The following is a 6,000-nucleotide window of genomic DNA, read 5'->3' as shown; positions in this document are numbered from 1 at the left end:
CAGTGGGTTAAGGATCCGGCGTTGCCGTGAGCTGTGGTGTAGGTTGCAGACGTGGCTCGGATCCCGCGTTGCTGTGGCTCTGGTGTAGGCCGGTGGCTACAGCTCCAATTCGACCCCTAGCCTGGAAACCTCCATATGCCGCGGGAGCGGCCCAAAGAAATAGCAAAAAGACAAAAAAAAAAAAAAGAATTTTGACAGGGATTACACTAAATCTTTTCACATTTGATAATAGTATTTTTTTTTTTTTTTGTCTTTTGAAAAGGAGTCCATATCTTTTAGAATTACTGAGGTATTTACAGAAAAAAACAATGATATTATACCTGGGATTCATGTCCAAATGATTAGGAGGGAGGGGAATAGGTGGATGTATAGAGGAAATGAGATTGGCCATAAGTAGGCAATTATTGAAGCTGGGCGTTCATTATATGTTCCTAATTTTATAGGTTTGAAATTTTCCACATTTCCATGTTTACTTGTTATTTAAAAATAAGTGAGGAAATAATAATTGAAAGAGGAAAATCATGGCAAAGTAGTCGTTGAGGTGGGGTGTCAGGCCTGACATCTGTCAACCGTTGACCGCCAGGCCTACTTTGGCTGGTCTGCTGCCTGTCCCCCTAGTGTCTCCACCTCACTGCCCCCACGGGCCCTTCCCAGGAGGGAGCGCTCTCAGTGGCTGCACCCATCTGGTCCTGGCCACACAACTGTTTCCAGAGGAAAAAGTTGGCTCCTGTGGACCCAAGTGGGAAAAGCAGGTGATCTCATGTGGCCACCACAGCTGTGGAACAATGACTCTACACTCTGGCCCTCCCATAATCAGAGCACTTTGGCAAGCAAAGAGCTGAAGTGTGTGAGAGGGAGGAAAGAGAGGAAGCCTTCTTGACAGAACTTGCTGTAGTTTAGGGAAAGAAGTGATTGCTGGTTCAGGGGTTGGGGAGACTTCTGGTCAAAGAGGTGAATTGAACTAGAGTAACAGATAAATCATAGAAAATGTCTTTGAGGAGTTCCTCTAGTGGCTCAGTGGGTTAAGGATTCAGTGTTGTCACTGCAGGGATTTGGGTCTCTGCTGCGGCGTGGGTTTGATCCCTGGCCCTGGAAATTCCACATGCCGTGGGCATGGCAAAAAACAATTTTTTTAATTAAAAAAATGTTTTTGAAACCCCTTCTTAATGGAAATTTAAAAGCCCTGCAGGCAGATGTACTTCTCCTTTGCTTGAAGATGCGAAGGAAAAACGGCTGATGCCTCAGTTGCAGGCTGGCTGTTCCAGAACAGAACACACTTCCTACAGAAGCAATGTCCTATGTGGTGTTGGCTCCCCAGTTCTTCCTTCATCTTTAAAATTTTATATAATCTTTAAAAACTGTGAATCACTATATTGTACACTTGAAGCTTACATAATATTTGTAAATCAACTCTACCTCAATTCTTTTAAAAAAGGAGCCAAGAAATCTGAAAGACTAGACACTTATCAGTACAAAAGTTGATCTGTGTTCATTCCTCACTGCATGTTGAACCGGAGTTTGTAAGGAAAAGCAATTCAACTATTTAACAAAAAGAAATTACAACTATTTGATTACATGTGACTGGAATTTGTGAAACTTCAAAGAAATTGCTTATTTTACCAACTTCAGGAAAATGTAAAACTTCAATGGAAAAATAAAGTTTACTCAGCCTGTTTAAATGCTGCGCATTTGCACCTGAAGTAGCCTAGATTATTTTCAAGGTTGGGCAAGTCAGCAAATGCTTGTGTGACATGTGCATTTGTGTGCCTGGCGGCCCTCAGGTACTGTTGGTGGGATTCAGAGGAAGGAGAGAGTCCTTCCCATTAGGAGGCAGTGAGATGTGAGCTGGGCTTTGAATGGTGGATACATTTCAGGGGCAGAGCAATTCCTCTATCCTCCTTCCTCATTTTTGTTAAGAAAAATTCTGATGTGTGCTTTGGGGGAATTCCCAAATTAACTTTGACTCAGGCCCAGTGAGTTATGAGGGGATGTTAGGAGAAAGGCCAAATCCATTGCAGGCAGACGCAGATGTGCTCAGGATGTGCTGAATTGATCCACCCGTCCAGCCTTCAGGATGCCTCTAGCGGACTCCTGCCTCCCCACACTCCGCCAGACTCCAGGCCCGTGACTCCCCCCCTGCTCTCTCACTTCCACCTCTGTCCCATCGGCAGGGTCAGAATGGCTCTTATCTTTGTTTTTGTTATGATGTTCCAAACACAGCCTTCCTCAAGGATGTGATGAAGGTGCAGCCCTAAAAAGGAAAAAAAAAAAAGATGGATTTTTTGTCTCCCTCCTTTCCACTCCCACAACAGCCAAGAACTCAAGATTGCTTGTCAGCTATCAGGTGTCCTGTATTATCTTTTGTCATAAAAATGCTGTGTAACAAAACCTCCCAATTTTAGTAACAACAGCCATTATTGCTCATGTGTCTGTAGGTGGAGTGGGTGGTTCTGGTGATTTGAGCCAGGCTTGGCTGAACTCAGTTGGGCGTACTCTGGGGTCAGTTGGTGATGGAGCTGGGGGCTGGTGGGTGGAGCATAGCCTCAGGTACAATGAATCAGTTCTACTCTGCAGACTATTCCATGCTTGTTCTCTCTTCCTCCAGCAGGCATGCCCTCATGGCCAAGGCAGGAGTCCTAAAAGAAGAACAGAAGCATTCAAGACCCCTGGAGGCCTGGACTTGAAATGGCCCATCACCACCTCTGCTACATTCTGCTGCCCAAAGCCAGTCGCCAGGCCAGCTCTGATTCCAGGGCTGAGACATTACATTCTGCCTCTTTCTTTTTTCTTTTTTTTTTTTTTTTTGTCTTTTTGCCATTTCTTGGGTCACTCCCGCGGCATATGGAGGTTCCCAGGCTAGGGGTCAAATAGGAGCTGTAGCCACCAGCCTACACCAGAGCCACAGCAACTCGGGATCCGAGCCACGTCTGCAACCTACACCACAGCTCACGGCAACACCGGATTGTTAACCCACTGAGCAAGGGCAGGGACCGATCCCGCAACCTCATGGTTCCTAGTCAGATTCATTAACCACTGCACCATGACGGACACTCCACATTCTGCCTCTTAATGGGAGGAGTCGTGATGTCATGGAGGCAGCACAAGTGGCTATAGGGGCACCATTTACTGTGGCCATGACTGCCAGCAATCTATCAGAACTGCCAACATGATTTTTCTTTTAATTGCGGACTTAGTCTCATTTCATACATTAATGAAACCCATTCAGATTCTACTTCCAAATTCCTAATTCCTAGGGAACCGGGAGAGCAGAACACGCCAACCTTCTATAATCCCTCCTCATGTGACAAACATTTCCAGAGCACCCACCGTGCCTGGTCCCTTGCTCAGTAGGTCCTGGGGAAATATAAGAAAATGATACCCCTACCCTCCTCCTCAGCCCAGCAGGAAATAGCCGTGAAAGATGAGGGGAGGCATCAGTCAGCTCCTGTGGGAATCCCTGGGGGAGTGATAATTGGTCTTGAGTTTTCCAGAAAGAGAGGGAGTTGATTGATTCTAGAGGCCTTGAGGCTGCTAAGATGGTCGTGTTTTCAGGAAAGAGAGCTGCTTGCAGGCAGACCCAGGTTGGGTAGAGCCTACCCAGCCTTTCCTTATGGAGAAGGATGCATGCAGCACCTGCAGGGTTGAGCTCCACTCCAGGGCCTGGGTTTGCCTTGGGAAAGATCTTTGGGGCAGCAGGGAGGTGGAAGGAGAGCCAAAGTCAGGAGACCAGGCAGGAGCCTATTTCCATTCCAAATAGTCCTTTCAAGTTAAAGTTTGTATGAGGCCCACCTGCTGACATGGGGAGCGGCTCAGAATTACCCAGCCAGTGTGTAGTGGGGGCAGGGCTGCTTTGACCTTCTTTGCTCTTGGCTGACTTCTTAACAGGTTAGCTTTTAAACTTCTGGCTCATTCCAGATACTATGCCTCTGGCCCTGGGAGAGAACTTGGCTCCCCTGACTCTGCATAACGTTTCCGCTTTCTGGGAAACACACCAGTGCGTGATGAAGTGAGGGAGGCCCACAAAAATCTTTTGTCTCAAACCTCCCTTCTCTGTGTTTATTGCACAGAGGTTCCATCCCGGGAGAACCATAGGTGCTGTTTTCTTCTGCTGACACCTAGTTCAGCTCCTGAGCTTTCAGATGCCTAGCCCGTCTCCCCCCCGCCACAGCTGGGTTGTCACAAAACTCATGGGGAGTGTGGCAGGCAGAAGGTGGCTCCCCAGAGATGTCCATTTCTGATCCCCGGAACCTGTGATTGTGTTGTTACAGGCGAAGGGGAATTAAGGTTACTAATCAGCTGATTTTAAGATTGAGAATTTATCCTGGTTCATCCAGATGGACTCAATGTGGTCATTAGGGTCCTTAAAAGGAGAAGAGGGAGGGCAGGGTGAAGTCGGATGAGATCTTTGTCTGACTTTGCTGCCTTTCAAGAGGGAGGAAGAGGGCCGTGAGCTGGGGATGCAGTGGCCTCTAGAAGCTGGAAAGGGCGAGGAAAAGAATTCTTCCCTGGAGCTTCCAGAAAGGAGCCCAGCCCTGCCAACACCATGATCTTAGCTAGTGAGACCCATATCGGCCTTCTGAACCATGGAACTGTCAGGTAATAAATGTGTGTTGTTTGAGGTGGTGGTTATAGCAGCAATGGAAACCAGTACAGGACATGCGAGTTGGCAGTGACCTCCTTGACGACAGGGGTTTCTGGAGCATCCCTCAGACCTAGGACCTGATGTCAGAGGCCCAGTGCTCAGAAGGTGTTTTCAGACTGGGCAGGACAGACTGAGAGAGTGGTCATCTGGGCTCTCCAGGCCCTCAACTGGCTATGTGACCAGGCTGAGTCCCCTCACCTTCTAGTGACTCATTTCCCATGTCTCTTAAGTAAAGAAGTCAGGCCTCGTGACCTGCAACTTTTTGATGACTTTTGACTTGACTTACAGATACGTCCCTTTTTCTCTCCCACAGCCATCCCTGCTTGGTTTTCTCACCCCTACTGGTCTCATCTGCAGAGTTGAACACTCACTCTCAGATGCAGGGTCATTAAATGGTCAGCCCACTGGGGCTTTCCTCCGCTCTGATCACCACCCTCTCTGGGGTTCCCTGTGCTTCCTTGTCTCTCATGGGAGCCTTGCCTAAAGGCTTGATTTTGAGGTGATGGTAATCATTACTGCCCCATCTCCCCTTGTCTTCCAGACCCTGAGAAAGCGCCCTGCCCCTTCTCAGCCATGGGGTGTGGCAGGGACGCCTGCTTCACAGTCCTGCTTAAGGTCAGTGCCTGAGACGTTCCCCAACCTGTGATGCTTTGCGTTTGAACCCTGCATTTCCTCATAGTGGTTTGTGACTTTGGAGTCCATTTTCCATATTCAGTGATAGGGGACAATCACTGAACCAATGGGAAAAAAAAGAAAATTCTTTGTTCTTATTTACTGTGAGAGCCAAGTCACAAGTGTGGGACAATGCTCAGGGTGACATCTGTTTTTCTGACCCTCTTACCCCTGTTTACAGAGAGTGAAGATATGTCTGAGAGCAGATTCAACCTAGAGGAATTTTTTTCCCTCTAAGTTAGTTTAATAACTGAACAGAAGTTCCCATTGTGGCCCAGTGGGAACGAATCCAACTAGTGTCCATGAGGATGCAGGTTCGATCCCTGGCCTTGTTCAGCAGGGTAAATGTCCTGTGTTGCCGAAAACTGCAATGTACGTCACAGACATGGCTCAAATCCATTGTTGCTGTGCCTGTGGCATAGGCTTCAGCTGCAGCTCTGATTTGACCCCTAGCCTGGGAACTTCCAAATACCACAAGTGTGGCCAGAAAAGAAAGAACTGAACCAAGTTACGGCACACCACTACCTCCCGGTGACGGTCAGTTTGCGTTTTGTTGTTTGTTTGGGATTAGAGATGTTCTTAGGACAGGAGTGTTCTTCTCTGACCACCAGTTAGAATCCTTTAGGGAGTGTCTCAAAATCCAAGCCCAGCTACACCCTAGAGCCACTGAATCATTGGATTAAGTT

General features: G+C 47.6%; 1 protein-coding gene across 2 annotated transcripts in view; it reads left to right on the top strand.

Annotated features, from left to right (window-relative positions):
* Positions 1 to 4,388: 4,388 nt before the first annotated feature.
* CGNL1 (cingulin like 1) overlaps positions 4,389 to 6,000 on the top strand; it is a 204,447-nt gene continuing 202,835 nt past the window's right edge. For both annotated transcript variants that reach the window (XM_084969071.1, XM_021094667.2), the window contains exon 1: positions 4,389 to 4,596. The gene's annotated coding sequence lies outside the window, so the exon portion shown is untranslated. The remainder of the gene's footprint in view (positions 4,597 to 6,000) is intronic.

This window comes from Sus scrofa, chromosome 1, assembly GCF_054392235.1.
Source record: "Sus scrofa isolate SSC_HxYL_T2T_F1_AM1 chromosome 1, Sscrofa_HxYL_maternal_Yorkshire_Landrace_v2.0, whole genome shotgun sequence".
NCBI lineage: Eukaryota > Metazoa > Chordata > Mammalia > Artiodactyla > Suidae > Sus > Sus scrofa.
The sequence above is the reverse complement of the archived record's forward strand: the minus strand, read 5'-3'. Positions and strand labels throughout refer to the sequence as shown.